Source organism: Scyliorhinus torazame, chromosome 14, assembly GCF_047496885.1.
Source record: "Scyliorhinus torazame isolate Kashiwa2021f chromosome 14, sScyTor2.1, whole genome shotgun sequence".
NCBI classification, from domain to species: domain Eukaryota; kingdom Metazoa; phylum Chordata; class Chondrichthyes; order Carcharhiniformes; family Scyliorhinidae; genus Scyliorhinus; species Scyliorhinus torazame.
Window position 1 is genome coordinate 194,225,965 of NC_092720.1, and position 16,798 is coordinate 194,242,762.

Genomic DNA, 16,798 nt, shown 5'->3' on the forward strand with positions numbered 1-16,798 from the left:
CAATCCACTTCATAAAATGGAAAGGGAGGCTGAATTGCAACACGCTGCTGGATGAACAATTAAGGAAGAACACGAAACTCAAACACGCTCTTCACTGTGAATATTATCACAAAAGCATGATAAAATAAAATAGTAATTGATGTGAAAACCAAATTCAGACTCATGTGAAACAATCCTTACATACTGTTCGGCGTCAAGCTGAGATAGCTCGCAGTTTGGCAGCAGGGGCTGATTTAGCACAGTGGGGTAAACAGCTGACTTGTTATGCAGAACAATGCCAGCAGCGCCGATTCAATTCCCGTACCGGCCTCGCCGAACAGGCGGTGGAATGTGGCAACTAGGGGCTTTTCACAGGAACTTCATTGAAGCCTACTTGTGACAATAAGTGATTAAGAATCTATCAAACATTGGAGTGTAAAGAATACTGTAAGATTTCTCTTAAACACTGAAATATCTGAAATTGAGATCAGTATCGCGCAAGAAAGGATAGAGTACAGAAACTCGCGGACAATTAATTGAATAAATTATGTGAAGGGAAGCATGCCCTGCCAAGTTTCGTGACCGCTGTCCCCTCTGAAGGAAAATTAAGCATTTCAGAAGACAGTTGACATGTTCCAAATCGCCTGCAAAATTGTGTTTATGTATTCGTGTATGTTAATTTATATAAGGTTTAACTGGATTTATGGTAACTCAGTAACACCAGTGCAAATTATAAGCACGCACTTGAAGAATTTGAAACAAATGTAGCTATGAAATCACCGCACCCCTGCCCCACCCCATTCCCGCCCCGTTAGCCAACAGGCTCGGCATTCTCCGCTGTCGAAATTCTGCGTTGCGCCTGCAGCACGGCGGTTTCCCGACGTTGTGGCGTTGAACACAATTGGTTAGCCAATTAAATGAGTTATTGGAGATTGGCTTAAATTAAACAAGGAAACATAATGTATGAAAGAATTAATGTAAGTCTTAAAGTAAAGAAGAATGGAAGGTCTTGTTTATTATTTTAGCTAACAGAATGTGATCTTGCAGTGCTTTGTCTTTTAAAAAGCAATAGCATCCAGTGACGTCGGATGAATACTTGTTTGAAATTTACAAGCATTGGAATGGTGTGTTCCGTTTGTTTTATGGGGATGTTCATATACTTGTGTTCCTATTGTTTTTGGACAACGTTGGTTAAGGTTCTTCTTAATTGATTTGATTTATTGTCACATGTACCGAAGTATAATGAAAGGTATTTTTTCTGCGGCCGAGGGAACGTACACAGTACATACATAGTAGACAAAAGAATAATCAACAAAGAACATTGACAAATGGTAGAGCGACAAACGGTGATCGGTTACAATGCGGAACACGGTGCCAGGCAAAGCAAATACATGAGCAAGAGCAGCATAGGGCGTCGTGAATGGTGTCTGACAGGGAACACATCAGTCCGAGGGCGGAGTCGTTGAGGAGTCTTTAGCTGTGGGTAAGAAACTCTTCCTATGACTGGATGTGCGCGTCTTCAGACTTCTGTACGTTCTGCCCGATGGAAGGGTCTGGAAGAAGGCAATGCCAGGGTCTGATAATGCTGTCTGCCTTCCTGAGGCAGCGGGAGGTGTATACAGAATCAATGTGCGTCTGGCAAGCTTGGGTGATGCGTTGGGATGAGTTCACCACACTCTGCAGTTTCTTGCGATCTTGGACCAAGCAGTTGCCATACAGCTGGATAGGATGCTCTCTATCGCACATCTGTTTAAGTTTGTGAGTGTCGATGCAGACATGCCAAATTTCTTTAGATTCAGGCGGAAATGGAGACGTTGTTGGGCTTTCGTCACTGTTGCATCAAGGTGGGTTGACTGGGACGGACTATTTGTGATGGTGATCCCAGGAACTTAAAACTGTCGACCATCTTCTGCACTTTAAATTTTATGATAATCTATGATAATCCCCACTTCCATCGACCATCTCTCTGGGGAAATAACTTTGTCTGCTGTTTATAATTCTAGATTCTCTGAAAGTTTGCTTTGCATTTACAATGGCACGGATAAAGTTAATTTTGTTTATTGTTTTAAAGTATTTGATATTTTTTTCTGTTTGTCTATCAGTGATATCCGTCTGTGGCTGTTTCAGGTATTAATGTTTCCTATCTGAAATTGGGATATTTGGATTATAGTTCAAGGGATTCACGTCAAACAGTTGACAAAACCTGAAGTCGTGTTTTTTTTTCAAACCAGAGGCATGCATCCAGGATAAGCATGTGGGAATTTTAAACCTGATACAAATGAAATCAGTTTAATTCAATATCGTTGATTGCAATTTGCGATATCTAAAATGATTATGGCCAATTCTATGTTGGATTGACCTTGTGCTAAAACTTCTTGTCAGATACAAATAAAATTATTCCTGACACTGCTGACACAACAATAAAGAAAGAAAAAGTTCTGAGAAACAGAAATGGCTAACAGAGAGAATATTAAACAAACGGGTCCGGATGGATTTTCTGGTTCGGTCGAGTAAACGAGAGGACGTGACCTAATGACGTCCAGTTGAAAACGTTTTGTCCATCCATTCACAAACTAGCCGAAAATTAACCCCTGCTCGTTACCAGATGAGGTTGTATTCAGAATTATATTTTTGCACGAGGTGGGAATTACAAAACGATAACTTTGAATTGTCAGATATGTTCATATTAATTAATCTATTTGGTCCAAAATAGAATGGATCTTTTTGTGTTTTATTTCACAGATCACTGCAAGTAGAAAACCTTTTAGAGTAGCTTTCGGAATTTCAGAATGAATTTCATTGAATCAGAGCGACATAGAATCACTACAGTGCAGCAGAAGGCCATTTTGCCCATTCGGTCATCAGCGGCCTTGTGAAACAGCATCCTACCCATGCCCAATCACCCACTCTATTCCCATAAACCCACCTAACCTACACATCCTTAGATATTAAGGGGCAATTGATCACATTAAAAACAACTAATCTACACATCTTTGGATTGTGTAATGTAACGGGAGCACTGGGGGAACCCACGTAGACACGGGGAGAAAGCGAATTCTTCACACAGTCACATAAAATCTGTGTTGAACCCGAGTCACTGACACTGTGAGGCGGCAAGGCTAACTACCGTGCTGGCCCCTTTGTAATACTTTCAATATTTTGCAATAGTTTGCCTTTTTTACTATAACTGTGAAAGGGGGCGGGGAGTGGGAATTTTAGTGAGACGTTATACGAGACAGAATGCATGGAGTAGTATGAGGTTGCATTCACCAGCCTTTTCACACTTGCGAACCACGGTGCCGGCATTCGTGATACGACAATTGACTTGTTCCCTTCCACATATATAATGATAATTTTTATTGACAGAAGCAGGCTTACTTTAACACTGCAATGAAGTTATTAGAAAAGCCCCTGGTCGCCACATTCCGGCGCCTGTTCGGGTACACTGAGGGAGAATTCAGAATGTCCAATTCATCTAACAGCACGTCTTTTCGGACTTGTGTGATGAATCCGGAACACACGGTGGTAACCTACGCAAACACAGGGAGAACATGCAGACTCCGCACAGACAGTGGCCCAAGCCGAGAATCTACCCTGGGACCCTGGAGCTGTGAAGCAACAATGCTAACCACTGTGCTTGCGTGCTGCCCATGACCATAATAATGCGAATAACGACATCGCCGTGCTGACCTAACAAAGTTGTGATTATATGCGACCTCTAGTCTATTACTCCGACAAACAATCAACAGTTGCTGCTCGATATAGAAAATCCATTCAGAACGCCCCTTGTACAGATTCATAATATCTGAAGATTGAAAATTATCTCGAAGGCTAGAATGGCTTGCGGAGAGTTGAGGAAGTGAATAGGGCAGAGGAAGCGGCATTCGAGGAGCTCATTATGACACTGCCTGTCGACAGGTTGCGGAGAAGTGGATAAAGAGCATAGACCAGGATGGGCAGTAGTTACATCAGGCGGGATGAAATTAAAAGTGGAATCTATTTGATGGTTAACGAGAACGATGCTGGAAAGAAAGACATTTGAAGGGATTTTAAGAAGACAAGGGTAAACACACACAACGATTAGATGAATACCATGGACACAAAGACAAAGCATATTTTCGAGAAGCGTTGAAGTAGAGAGTAATGAAAATCTGAAAGGAAACAACTGCACTGTTGTGTGTATTTGGGAAATTCAGAGATGTTCAAAGCAATCTAATTTATCAAGTTACCTTCAGAAAACAAATGTAATTTACGACGAAGAACAAGCAATCACCTGTTTCTGCAAATAGACATTTTTCAGTTTTGGACTGCAAACAATTCTCGAGGGCTCGTGATGGGCATAGAATTAAATAATTGAGGTTTGGCAATAGCGACCGGAAATTCAACCCGCAAATGGGAATTAGAATACTGGGGACAATTCAAGGGGACACGCTAGAGGAGACAAGTAAATTGATATACTTTCGCTTTGTAACGCTTGTGTCCTTGTCTGTGTTCAGTAACCAGCACAAACTACACTCTTTGAAGTGTTTAAAATTCCTTGCCAAAGTGCACTGAAGCACAGGCCGCATGCATGCGCATTATTGCCAAAATACTGAGCATTGAATGTTTCATGGGGCAAATAGAGTGAAACCACAGGTTTCAAAATTATCAAGGCACCGAAACGTACTCCATAGAGAAACAGATTTTACAACAATTGGGATCGAACCAAGCACACTGAAAGCTGTCAAGAATGAATAAAATGAATGTGAAAGGTGAAGTCATTTGCATTGGATTAATTAATAGCCTGGTCGGAAATAAAGGTGGTGAAAGTATCCACAAGATGGATAAAGATAAATGGAGAGCTGGAGAATATATCAGGTCCATCGAAGTTGTTATTTTGAACAATATTGAATTAGTTGATTTGAAGAGGATTTTTATAGAGCAAGGGGTATCAATCTAATTATTCAGAAATCGCACTAAATTGACAGTAGAATATGTAATAAAATGCAATTTAACATAAGTTAGCCCCCAGCCGCCTGCCCCAGCGCTGACCAGTCAACCTGGAACAGCTAGCATTTGATGCTATCGTGTAAGCGCATGTTGCTTGAGGGTTTGGGCAAAAAGGGAGTCATGGCATAAACCGAGTGGACGGGTGCATAGCTCGTGGCCAGCTCACCATCCTCAAGTATGCTCGCTGCATCCTTTTCACATTTACGGGGTCTTCACTACTCATCCACCTCGTTGTGCGCAGAAGTCGATATCGGGGTGCACGAAACATTATCTGCACCCCAAAGTCAAGTGAACGAATCGCACATGCACTCCACAAACCAGTGTTTTGTGCAACAAAGCCCGCGGTTGCCGTCGGATTGTGCATGCCGACATCGACAATGGACAGCGGCAGGTTTTACTGCTGCGATAATTGGTCCATCCTCTGTGTGCAAATCATAGCTTAAGAGAATAAGTACAGTGCAGGAGGAGGGCATTCGGTCCATCGAGTCGGCACCGAACCTCTGAAAGAGCACCCGCCCGAGACCCATCCCTCGCCCGCAACCGTGTACGCCAGCCAGTAATTGAGTATAGTAAATGGACCTAATAAGCACATTTTAGACTGGGGAGGTCCGTAGCACCCGGAAAAAACCGCGCAGACACGGGGTCAATGTGCCAACTCCATAAAGTCGCATAAGGCCTGACCTGTATCCGGCCCCCGGCACTGGGAGGCAGCAGCCCTAAACACTGCGCCATCGTGGCGCCCATTTTTATGTTTACTTGTTTCTGGTGACCTCTCTACTCACTGCAACCCCTTGAGATCATTGTTGCTACCCGGATTCTGGTTCACGCACGGACATAATTTTAATCACTCCGCCAATGACTGTGAGGCCCAGCGCCCTGGATCGCCACTCTGATACCGCTATGTATACCTCCTCCTGGGTACTGCTTAAAACAAGCTTATGGTCAAGTGTTTGGAGAGGAAATGGGGGACTGAAGGAATCTAGATCTGGGTTTGCTCCATTTTGGACTGCGCAGAATAGACTCGATACTGGACATCACATCAGAATAGAAACTGTTATGGGGATAGGGTGCTCTTTCCAAGAGCCGGTGCAGACTCGATGGGCCGAATGGCCCCCTTCTGCACTGTAAATTCTATGATAATCTATGATAATCTATGAGATGTCATCCATATTCGACCTGCGCACCTCAAGGCCTAACACAGGGCCATTTGATAATGCATCTTGTTTGCAGACATTTGTCCCATTAGGCTTCAGAAGTAACTCATGACCTTATTGACAGAGACTTCATTTACCTCTGCTTCAAGAACAGTTGCTCAGACGTACAGTAATTAGAACCCACAGTTACTAGGCTTCCACCTCCACCTGCAATGACAGAACTCACTGCGCCAGCAGGAGCAGCCTCACCCCCGCCCCCCTTAAGAGTTTGGATCCACAAAGGCGTCCATCAAAATACATGCTGCCATGTATTTTGCCACCAAAATACATAATTGTTAATTTAAGGCCGAAGTCCAGGCTAAACATACATTAAGAACAAAGTAATCACGAACCAGAAGTTTACTCCTTCAAGGGTTTGTGACCATTCAGGTTTGGTATCTGTAAAATGAAATACTGATAAGGGACATCAGCCGCCATGGAGGGGAGGTATCCAGGGAAGAAGCACAGAATCTCATTATGGCTGAGCCTATTTCATACGTGACACAGCGAGATATTTAATCTAACCTTGTGTCCATCACAAGGTCAGAAGAAGTGTATCTGCACAGTGTTCAACTCCATTCGCGCGTGACTTCTCAGGTAAAGAAGAAGTCCATGTCCAAATGTGGCAAGATCTGAATAATATCCAGGCTTGGACTGATAAGTGGCAAGCTACATTCGCACCACTCACGTGCCAAGCAATGACCATCTCCTGCAAGAGAGGATCTAACCACTTCCCCTAGGCATTCAATGGCATTATCATCGCTGAATTACATACCCTCAACATCCCGGGGGTTACCACTGATCAGAAACTGAACTGGACCAACCGTATTAATGCTGTGGCTACTAGAGCAGATCAAAGTCTAGTAGACCTACGGCGGTTAGCTCACCTCCTGACCTCCAATGCATGTCCAGCATCTACGGAGCACAAGTCAAGAGTGTAAAGGAATCCGCTCCATCGTGCCTGGATAAGTGCAGCTCCAAACACAGTCAATGTGCTCAACACCATCCAGAACATGATTGTTTCTCCTCCCACAAGCATCAAATCCTTCACCACCGATGAAGAATGAGTGCACTGGATTAACTTACCAAGGCACCGTCGACAACGCCTTCCAAACCCACGACCACGACCATCTAGAAAGCCAAGGGCAGCCAACAGATACTTGGGAACCCTAGCACCTGGAGATACCCCTCGAAGTCACTTACAACACTAATTTGAAATTCTATCGCAGTTCCTTTACTGTTGACGGAGCAACATCCTGGAACTCTCTATCACGGAACAGTGCGTGCATTTGCACATCAAGGACTGCAACAAGGCAACTCACCACCACCTTCTGAAGAGTAGGTAGGGATCGGCAAAACATGCTGGCGTAACCAGCGACGCTCCCATCCCGTACATGAATTTTTTAAAAACATATGTTGTAAAGAGTATGGATAATAATACAATTATTTAGATCGTTATAATTTAAGACTGTATATTAATTAAATGTAACGAAACTGCTTTAGAATGTCACATTATAAACTGTGACTGTTGCAACACTAGTTTTATTATACCCACTCTGTATAACCTTAAGTATACTTTGTATTGTAATCTTCTCATACCAGTATTATAATGTATGCTTAAAGCCACGAACGTTAACTAAACCTTATTTTGTCTTAAAGGTAAAAACAAAGGCCTAGCGCCGCGAACAAGGCTACTGTGAAAATGTCCAGGGTCTCACATTCAATAACCTCTGCTTCTTGAACAGCTGCTGAGTGATTCTGCCCTCGATCTCTCCCCTCCATGGCGCCTGCTGTCCCCTTTCAGCTATTCATTTTGCTGATACCAAATCTGAATGCTCCCATTCCTCTGAAGGAGTAAACTTCTGGTAGGTGATTAATTTGTTCGTCATGTAAATTTAGCCTGGTCTTCGGCCTTAAATTAACAATTACAACAGGCAGCATGTATTTTAAAGGACGCCTTTGTGAATCCAATCTCAGAAGGCGGGAGGGGGAGGGGTGAGGCTGCTCCTGCTGGCGCCGTGAGTTCTGTCATTGCAGGTGGACGTGCATGCCTATTAACTGTGGGTTGTAATTCCGAACTGATGAGAATAGGAATACAGGCTGTTGACCGTCTGTTGCAGGGCCTGGAAGCTATCACTGCATCGCATCTCGGGTGAAGCAGTCTCAGGCTAGCAAATGTCTGGGGATGTGACCTGCATTCAATTACAAAGCTCACAGGGCACTTCGTAAAGATTTGGGATAATAAATACTTGCATTATGAACTACTTACTGGCAATAGGCAAGGCTACAGAATGATAGAAGGTATGGGAGGTACCGTACAACGGGACAAAAGTGGATATAAATTCGGTTCCCGTGTTTCGAAGCCGAGGTGATGCTGGCTGACTCTTTGCGCGAAGTATAGGCAAACCTTTTCTCCCATTTGTTTCAAGACTTTCAATAAAATATCTGAACACAATTCCAGGCTTGACCCTTGTCTGCATTTTCGAGTGTAATAGTATACAGATTTCTACACGTTCCTGAACAAATCTCATCCAATGTATCTTATTAAATTCGTATCGCTGCTGCTACTCGAAAAATGCATGGCAACTGCTTTAGTATGGGAAGAGTGGCGAATTGTGCTGAACATTAGTCAGTAATCAAGGAACCTCTAGAATTCAGATATTATGATCGAAGGGTCAGTGAGGAAGGAGCTGAAGATGACTGACTGAAGGACCGTACCCCGAGGAGGTATTGCAAAACATCCTGGAGCTAAGATGATTTGCCTCTTACCACTAATCTATGTGTAACTCCAACCAATTGACTTGCTAGCGTGATACCTATTAACTCACGTTTTTCTCGGTTTACTTGACGCCAAAATCTGTCAATTGAGGCATTGATGACAAGGGTAGACACCCACACCTGACCTCTGCATTTTAGTTGTTCGGTCTACATTTGCACCAGGCTATAATGAAGTCAGAGCCTCAGTCACTGTGGCATTATCCGAACTGAGCCTCAGTGTGCAGGTTATGCCCCAGCAAGTGTCGTTTAATAGCACTTTACATTATCCCTTCCGTCATTTTTCTGATGATTGGGCAGTATGTGTATTGTGGAATATGGCACACCACACCCATCACTAAGAGAACCTTGGGAGGGTGATGAGGCATCGAAATGGAGGGCGACCAATGGACGTGGGATTCTGTATGAACGTACACAGTGTGATTAGATCTTATGCCCACAACTCGCAGAATAAGGATTCCTCTTGCTTGATTGGTGAGCCCTTCTTCGTAACTTCCCTGCCGCTATATCAAGATAAATGTATAGATCTCTGTTAACTATCCCAGTGGGGTTATGGCGTCTGTATTTGTCCTTTCTCCCTTACAAGTCTGGCTAATGTTCAACATCTGAAGGTTTTGCTGTTTGATCTTGTCTGAAGATTTTATGATTATGCGTCCGACCGGCTCGATTCCTCTCATGGAAGACACACTGCCTGAATTGACAATCCCAATGCTATCCCCATCTGCTTTGCTGAAATTCCGTCTTTATCATTTTGAGACCCGTCTGTAAAAAACGTAGACAATAATTTTATCCCATACGTCCCACGAGGACTTTCCAAGATGATTCACGGGTGAAGCAGAGCTCCCACCTTCATCCAACAACTTTGAACCCTTTGTCCCTCACTTTCCCTTTACTCCTGAGCATAATGTCCAACACTGGATTTGAAAGCTGATAATCACACTGTCCCGTTAACCCTGCGCTGACTGTAGAAATTGCTGGGCCTCTTAAAGTTGATGTTCACTCTCTTAATAAGCCATTTGGCCAATTGACTGACATCGGTGATATGTTCACAGTCGAGCACGTCCGCCCAGCGTTCTTTCACGATCCAGGATGATGACATCGGGAATTCTCCAGACGTCATCATAGTCGATTTAACATCACCGTGGAAATGCCAAGTTTTCGGGCACACATTGGATTTTTGGCCTCGCGAATGAAAACAAATGCGTGTTCTGCTTCATTCATGTTTTCTGAAATTTCCTGAACGAGAAAACCATGTGGAATATAAGTGATCGCGTTAAGAATGTTCAAGTGCCCTGATACAGACTCCTTCGTAATAGATTAAAACATTTGTACCTGGTATCTATTAGGCTAAGCAGCACATAGTTTCCTGCTTTCATTATCCTTCTCTGTGTGAACACAGGCATTATATACGCTATTTTCCAATCTGACGAAACCTTTCCAGAACAGAGGAACTTAGATTTGTTTCAAACCACGCAACTAATATTTCTGCAGGGCTCATCTGAAGTGCAAAGAATGGCATCAAACAGATCCCCGAGTCTCCTAAGCCTTTTGCTCGGGAAATGTGAATTACAATCTTTTTTTCTGTTGAAGGTGCTTGTTCTTAGTTCACCTACCCATTGCACCTCTTGATTTACAAGTGTTTCTGTAATTGTATTTATCTTCCGTCTCCTACAGTGATGACTGACAAAATATATAGTTCCCAAGCAAGCGCCGTTTCATTGTACCTTTTGTTAAATCTACAGTATCATTAACTAGATGGCCAGCACTGAGTTTATTCTCTTATATACATTTGTCTCTGTGTGCGTCCATCAACCAACTATCTGACTTGCCAGTAATGTTCACAGAGCGCAGGTTTCATCTTTTAGTATGGCATTATATTTAAGTTCGTTAGTTTCACGAATGATGTGTTCTTTTCCGAGAGTGATTCTGTCGCTTGAGCATTTATATTTGGTGAATATATTGAAACATTTATACGCATTTTCATTGCCATCACTGCCTGCCGGCGGACGTAACCCTTAACCCAATTTCTGAGTTTCTGTTGACACTTGTAATTGCGTTCACAATCTGTGTGATTGTCCGTATCGGTACCACGTATTGGAAAATAAAGAGATATTTTTATGTAATTGTACACGTTTCCATGACCTTCCTCTCCTACATTTAGTTTATCAACCTCGATATAACCGAACTTAAAGGATTCGCCAACGTGCTGATTGCCCCCTACATGAAGTCCGACGCAGCGGGTAAGTTCCCTTTTTTTCCAAGGCCCGCATCAATGTCCAATACATTCTATTTCATTTCAACGGCACCAATATACGGTTCTGACAGTCCTTTCTCCAATATAATTGATCCGATGCTGATTTACTCATAGCTCAACCAGTGATCTATAGGTGAATCGTTTTATAGCCCTGCTTCCAAATGTAATTTCCAGTTGTTCATAGTCAACCCGCAGAGACCATTTCGTTTTACCGCTTATGAAGATGGCATCCACCAAGGCCACAATACCTTTGTTCCAACTCTGTTTCCTCTCAAACTCTCCAGATCTGTTTTCACGTATGGGACCAGCCTGGAAACCCGATCAGTACAGACTGTTGACTGAAAAGAAACGTTAATTCTTGTACCCCACCTCTCACGCTTGCGTCACTTCGGCAGCATCGCTCGTATGGTCCTGTGGTCAATTTTCTCATCCGTCCTGCAGCATCTTCTCTGGTTTACGCATGTTGTCAAGTCATCGAAACTCTTGGGAGATGGTCAGAGCCCAGCCAGCTTGCAGATATGTCCGCACACTCCCTGGCTCAAATATATATGCCTCTTCGATAATCACACTCAAAACTTCTGGCTTGTCAGAAAACATCAGGTCCTTGTTGTAAACGAAAAGAAAAATATCCTAACGACGTAAAAACATAAGTCCAACAATCTGTCTTACGTTTAACCGTTGTACCAACTTCCAATCATTATGCACAGGCACCGTTAAATTTCAGCGCAAATTTCCCCAGTGTTTGAACGAAGTTCAAAGCATTATGCTTTCTTATTTCAACACATCCTTACCTTTCCGTACAGGGTGTGCTGTAAAAATAAATATTATGTTAATGCGATGAAAATACATTGACATCAATATTATATTTTTCACGCTAGACCTCTTCTCTGGCAGGACAGTATTATCATCTGCTCTATTTGCCAAGTGTGGGGGACGCGCAAATAAGTGTACTCAGCATATCCAACAACAATACACCAACTAACTTGCTAGTTTCCTTTAGTTAATATCTGCTACAGCATTTTTCCTTTACCATGAAACGTTGAGGGTTTCTTCCGCGGACTCCTCCCCCTCCCCCCGCCGCAGGGCTAACCTCAGGGGCTCCTCCTCAGTTACCCCTGTTCCGTAAATTATATTAACATGCTTGCAGTAATTTCAGGGTTCGTGGTTGGAATCGCAAAACCTGAACTTGGTGTCATTTGAGGTGACTAGGTACAGCATTAAATTTACTGCATATAATTCATTTCAAAAGCGCTCAGTGTCATTCAGATACGGCTCACGTTTAGGTTTTCGCCATTTACTGCATCTATGTTCCCCGTCATTATGTTTTGACGTGATCAAATTCCTCGACACTGCTGTCCAGCTTTATGGTCAGGTGTTGATTATTGGGAACACAGTCAGGCTGAGTGAAGCAGTTGAATAAATTAATTTACTGAATAAAACCGGGCCACTGATGATGAGAATGCATTAAAAGTCTGTTTCTCTTCTTCGGGAAATATGGAATCAGCAGAGTATAAAGATGGTCAAGGTTTTGACCATACGTTTCTATCTCCGATGCATCGAAGAGGTAATGAACAGGAGGTCGTAGGGAATTGTGGAGCGAGTCATAGAGGCAGCGACCAGGGGAAATGGGAGAGACAGTCCTGCTCCTTGAACCTGCAGGAAGCATACATATTTACGAATCAGGGCAGCAAGGTGGAGCAGTGCATAGCACTGCTGTCTCACGGCTCACAGAACCCGGGTTCTATTCAGTCCCCGGGTCACTGTCCGCGTGTATTTGAACATTCTATCCGTGTTACTGTGGGTCTCATCTCAACACCCCAAAGATGGGCAGGGTCGGTTGATTGGCCACAGTAATTTTCCTCTTTAATAAAAAAAACCATATTTATGAATATAGATGCTCTTCCTACTTATTTTACTTATCTGTCTCTCGGCTCCCATATCACAGAGCAGATGGTCGAAGCTTATGCAAACCAAAAGACAGGTGGCAGATCACCGTCATGGCGATGTTCCGGTCTTCTCTTGCTTTGAGATTCTAAATTTTGGTGGTCTTGTATTAATGTGAATCGATTTCCCCCCGGCTCTATAAATTAACGATTAAAGTTATTATGTATTACGTTACCTCCTTCGTTTTCTCTTAATTTGTTCTCTGCAAAATAATAACCCAGTATAAGCTTTAAATGACAAAAGCGACAAAATAAATAATTAATTGAAGTTATGTTGATCGAAGGAGAAAAAGGACATTGTTTTGACCTAATTACAAAATATTAAGCTTGTTCCATGCTGAAGCTTCATCACAATGGCTAGTTGTGCTCCTTCAAATGCACATTTGACAGCTATTTCGCAGATGAGGAATTTCAAATGAAAAGAAATCGCTTTTCGATTTGACATCTGGAGTGAGCACGATGCTTCTATACAGATAGCGTGGCTTTATTTGAAATCTGAAGACTTCTCAAAACTATATGGTGATGTTCATCCTTGGGCTGCTTCGAAACGTAATACGCCCGGTAATATCGAGGGCCATGTTGATTACGTTTCCAATTTCCAAACAACTGAAAGTAAATTGGACGGTTATTTGCACGGATAACAAGCCGAAACATCAATCTATGTGGAATATTTTTTTCTGCAAAAGGCAGTGGAGTTTAAAGTGAAAAGAATTCATAAAAAACATGAACATCTCTTGTTATTCAATTCGCCTTGTCGAGATCATCAGCAAAGAGATGGAAAGTGTTGACAACAGAAGTATCTATCACCACAACGAGAACCATCAGTTGATCACGGACCATTGGTTTTGGGACCGAACACAGTAACTAAATCTCAAAAGCTTCAGGGAAATATGGACAGAGAAGATGATCTCAAAATTCGAGCTGATATTAAATGTCCGTGACATCAAGGCGACATTTCATGCAGTGTAGCATCAAGAGCCTCGGCAACATTTAAGTCAATAGGTGTGGTGAAACAACTTCCAATTGTCTGTAGTCATAGCGCGAACAAGTTAGATGGTTATGATGGTTATTGGCGAATGATTTGGATTCCAGAGCATCCGTGTTGGATTTCCACCAGTTGTCTCCAAGTTTCATGCATCTTCAACTGCTGCTTCAAGGACGCTCTTTTCGGTGTCAAGTCAGATGTCTGGAAGCTTCCTTATAACTGAACGATGCCCTGTAATATTCACAACTGGTCAGATGCAAAATCAGTCCGTGTACCTGCTCAACACGGCATAGAGCTCTGTGAGCATAAGCCAGCTTTGCAACTGACATGCGCGCTACAGTTATGCTAGGAATTTAATATCTTCAGCAGGACAGTATGTAAACATCTTTCTTTGATCTCCAGTGAAATTGCTGTCATTGAACGCCCCAAATATAAACCATGGTGGTTAACGTTGACCGGACGGTTAACTGGATATTTCATGTATATGCCTTGTTTACAAGAACACGTAGTACACAGGCACACCTGAGCCTAGTGACTCACCGCTTGTGTCCCCAATGTCAGTTATCCAACTTCAAGTCACACTTCCGGACTGTGATGGAATTTTCTTTGCTTGCCTGGAAAGTTGTGACTCCATGAAGCTGGCCACTACTGACGGCAGCACATTCCACGCGATAAGCACTGCATCTCCTATTTTAAAAGTCGACTCCCTCCTTCACACAGCATAAAGCATTGTGTGCCATATATAAAATGCATTGCTGCTACTCACTGAGACGTTATGGCACCTACCGAACCAGAGATGAACCGCCAAGCAGTGAAGTAACAAGCGATGCTCGTGGACACCACCACCTGTATGTTTTCCTCTCACACACGCACAATATTGGCATGGAATGGTGTCGCCGTTCTTTCACTGTCGCTGAATAAAAATGCGGAAACCCTGTTTCGACAACCACTGACGGTTTACGTCTTCCAGGTCATGAAAGCAGCTCGCATGCACCTTACCTTTGGAAATTCAGGATATGCAAAAATTGGTTGACTTGCTAGAATCGCCCATTTAACATACCATGAAATAATACTAAAAATGATAATCGTCTTCATCATCATCATTTGCTATTTTGCATTTATCAGCCACACATGAGTATCTGATCGTAATTCAGACGTTACATCTCGAACGTGCTTTAATTAGTTCTTCTCATTTTACGGTGTAACTTTTCAGGACAGTCTGGCCAACAACTTTAGAAGACAACACTGGAGCAATTATTTTAAAACTATTTCCCTTACCTAACTTATAAATTTTCTTCTCTAATTCTAAAACGTAAAAAAACGCAAATCAGTATAGATGGTCAGTATCCAAAGTGGGTGATAGAAGATATTTCAATATTCCAGGTATTTGGTTTTATAAGGCCAGCCCTGACATAACGTTACAGCTCTCAGTTGATTAATATATTTATACGCTATTATGCATTTTTGATTCCCGACTTAATTAAACGTATAGATGTGGAGGCAAATAATGAAAATCGGGAGACATCAGATATACTGCATAATTCTCTGCTATATATGGGTGCCCTTATGGTTAATTTTTTAAAAGCATAATTTCCTTAACAGTTGTGCAACTGTGATTTTAAAATATCCCTTTCACCTCATTTGCATTGGCGTCATTTGGTCCCAGGAGATAATTTTGTACAAATTAAAGATTGTTTCCATGTGCTAGCCTGGGTTCTGCAGACTACACTAGCTGCTAAGTAATACGTTTTCACTTTCAGAATGACATTTATTCACCAAACTGATACATCTGGTTCAGTTTGTTTCATTCTGTGGAACTATTTTAGGGAATATTTATATGTGCAAGAATTTACAGCGCTGATGAAATCAGGCTGTTCGTCACGGCTGAGGTTTATTCAACCATTATTACAATACATATTACCCTGCACTTTTGCACAGGCCATCGGCTTGTAAACCAATCATTGGGTTGCGCAATTAATCAATGGCAATATATTGGCAGCCTTATTCTGAAACACTTCGTAAAACTATCCACGGAGCTGCCTTCAATGATCAGTCTGTCTTGTTTCCAGAACTGTATGCACAAGGGTCTCACATATGTCGAAAATTGGGACCTCACTTAACAGTATGCAAATCAAACCTGAAGCAGGATATGCTTTCCTTTCATCTGGAAAGATGCTAAATTCAGGCTTTCTATTGTTTCGAGAGCTTACACAGGTATTTCTCGAAACGAATATAAATCGTGAAGAACTCAATAAAATTGTACAGATGAAACATCATAATTTGTCTCGTTGACACTGTATTTCACTTCCGGTGCCTTTTCTGGCTTCCTGGGGTGCCCTAACAAGTATCCCATTACCCCATAACAAGCATTCTGTCATATAACTGTGTACCTTATTTTCTGAAGGAGCACCATGAATGCATCTTTGGTGAGACTGGTTTATATGTGGATGGATTACGTATTTTATGGGGATTTTAAGTAAATACATCTGAATAAATGTAGCACAAATGCATGGGGGTCGTATGGAATACTACCGACCTGTACTTGTCTGAAACATAAACATTAATATATATATGTAGGCCTGAATCCCTAAACTGTATTTTGTCGATTGTGTATGCGGAGATGTAATGTGTTGTTCAGGTCAAGAATTTTCTTTTGTCACGGAATTCTCTGACTGATCCA

The 16,798-nt window shown here is 42.3% G+C and overlaps 1 long non-coding RNA gene across 1 annotated transcript in view; it reads right to left on the reverse strand.

Moving 5' to 3' along the window:
* LOC140389397 (uncharacterized) overlaps positions 1 to 15,425 on the reverse strand; it is a 102,439-nt gene extending 87,014 nt beyond the window's left edge. The window contains exons 1-3 of the long non-coding RNA XR_011934376.1: positions 15,397 to 15,425; positions 13,310 to 13,336; positions 11,982 to 11,999 (exon numbers count right to left, since the gene is read on the reverse strand). This is a non-coding gene — a long non-coding RNA (uncharacterized lncRNA). The remainder of the gene's footprint in view (positions 1 to 11,981; positions 12,000 to 13,309; positions 13,337 to 15,396) is intronic.
* Between the last annotated feature and the right edge of the window lie 1,373 nt (positions 15,426 to 16,798).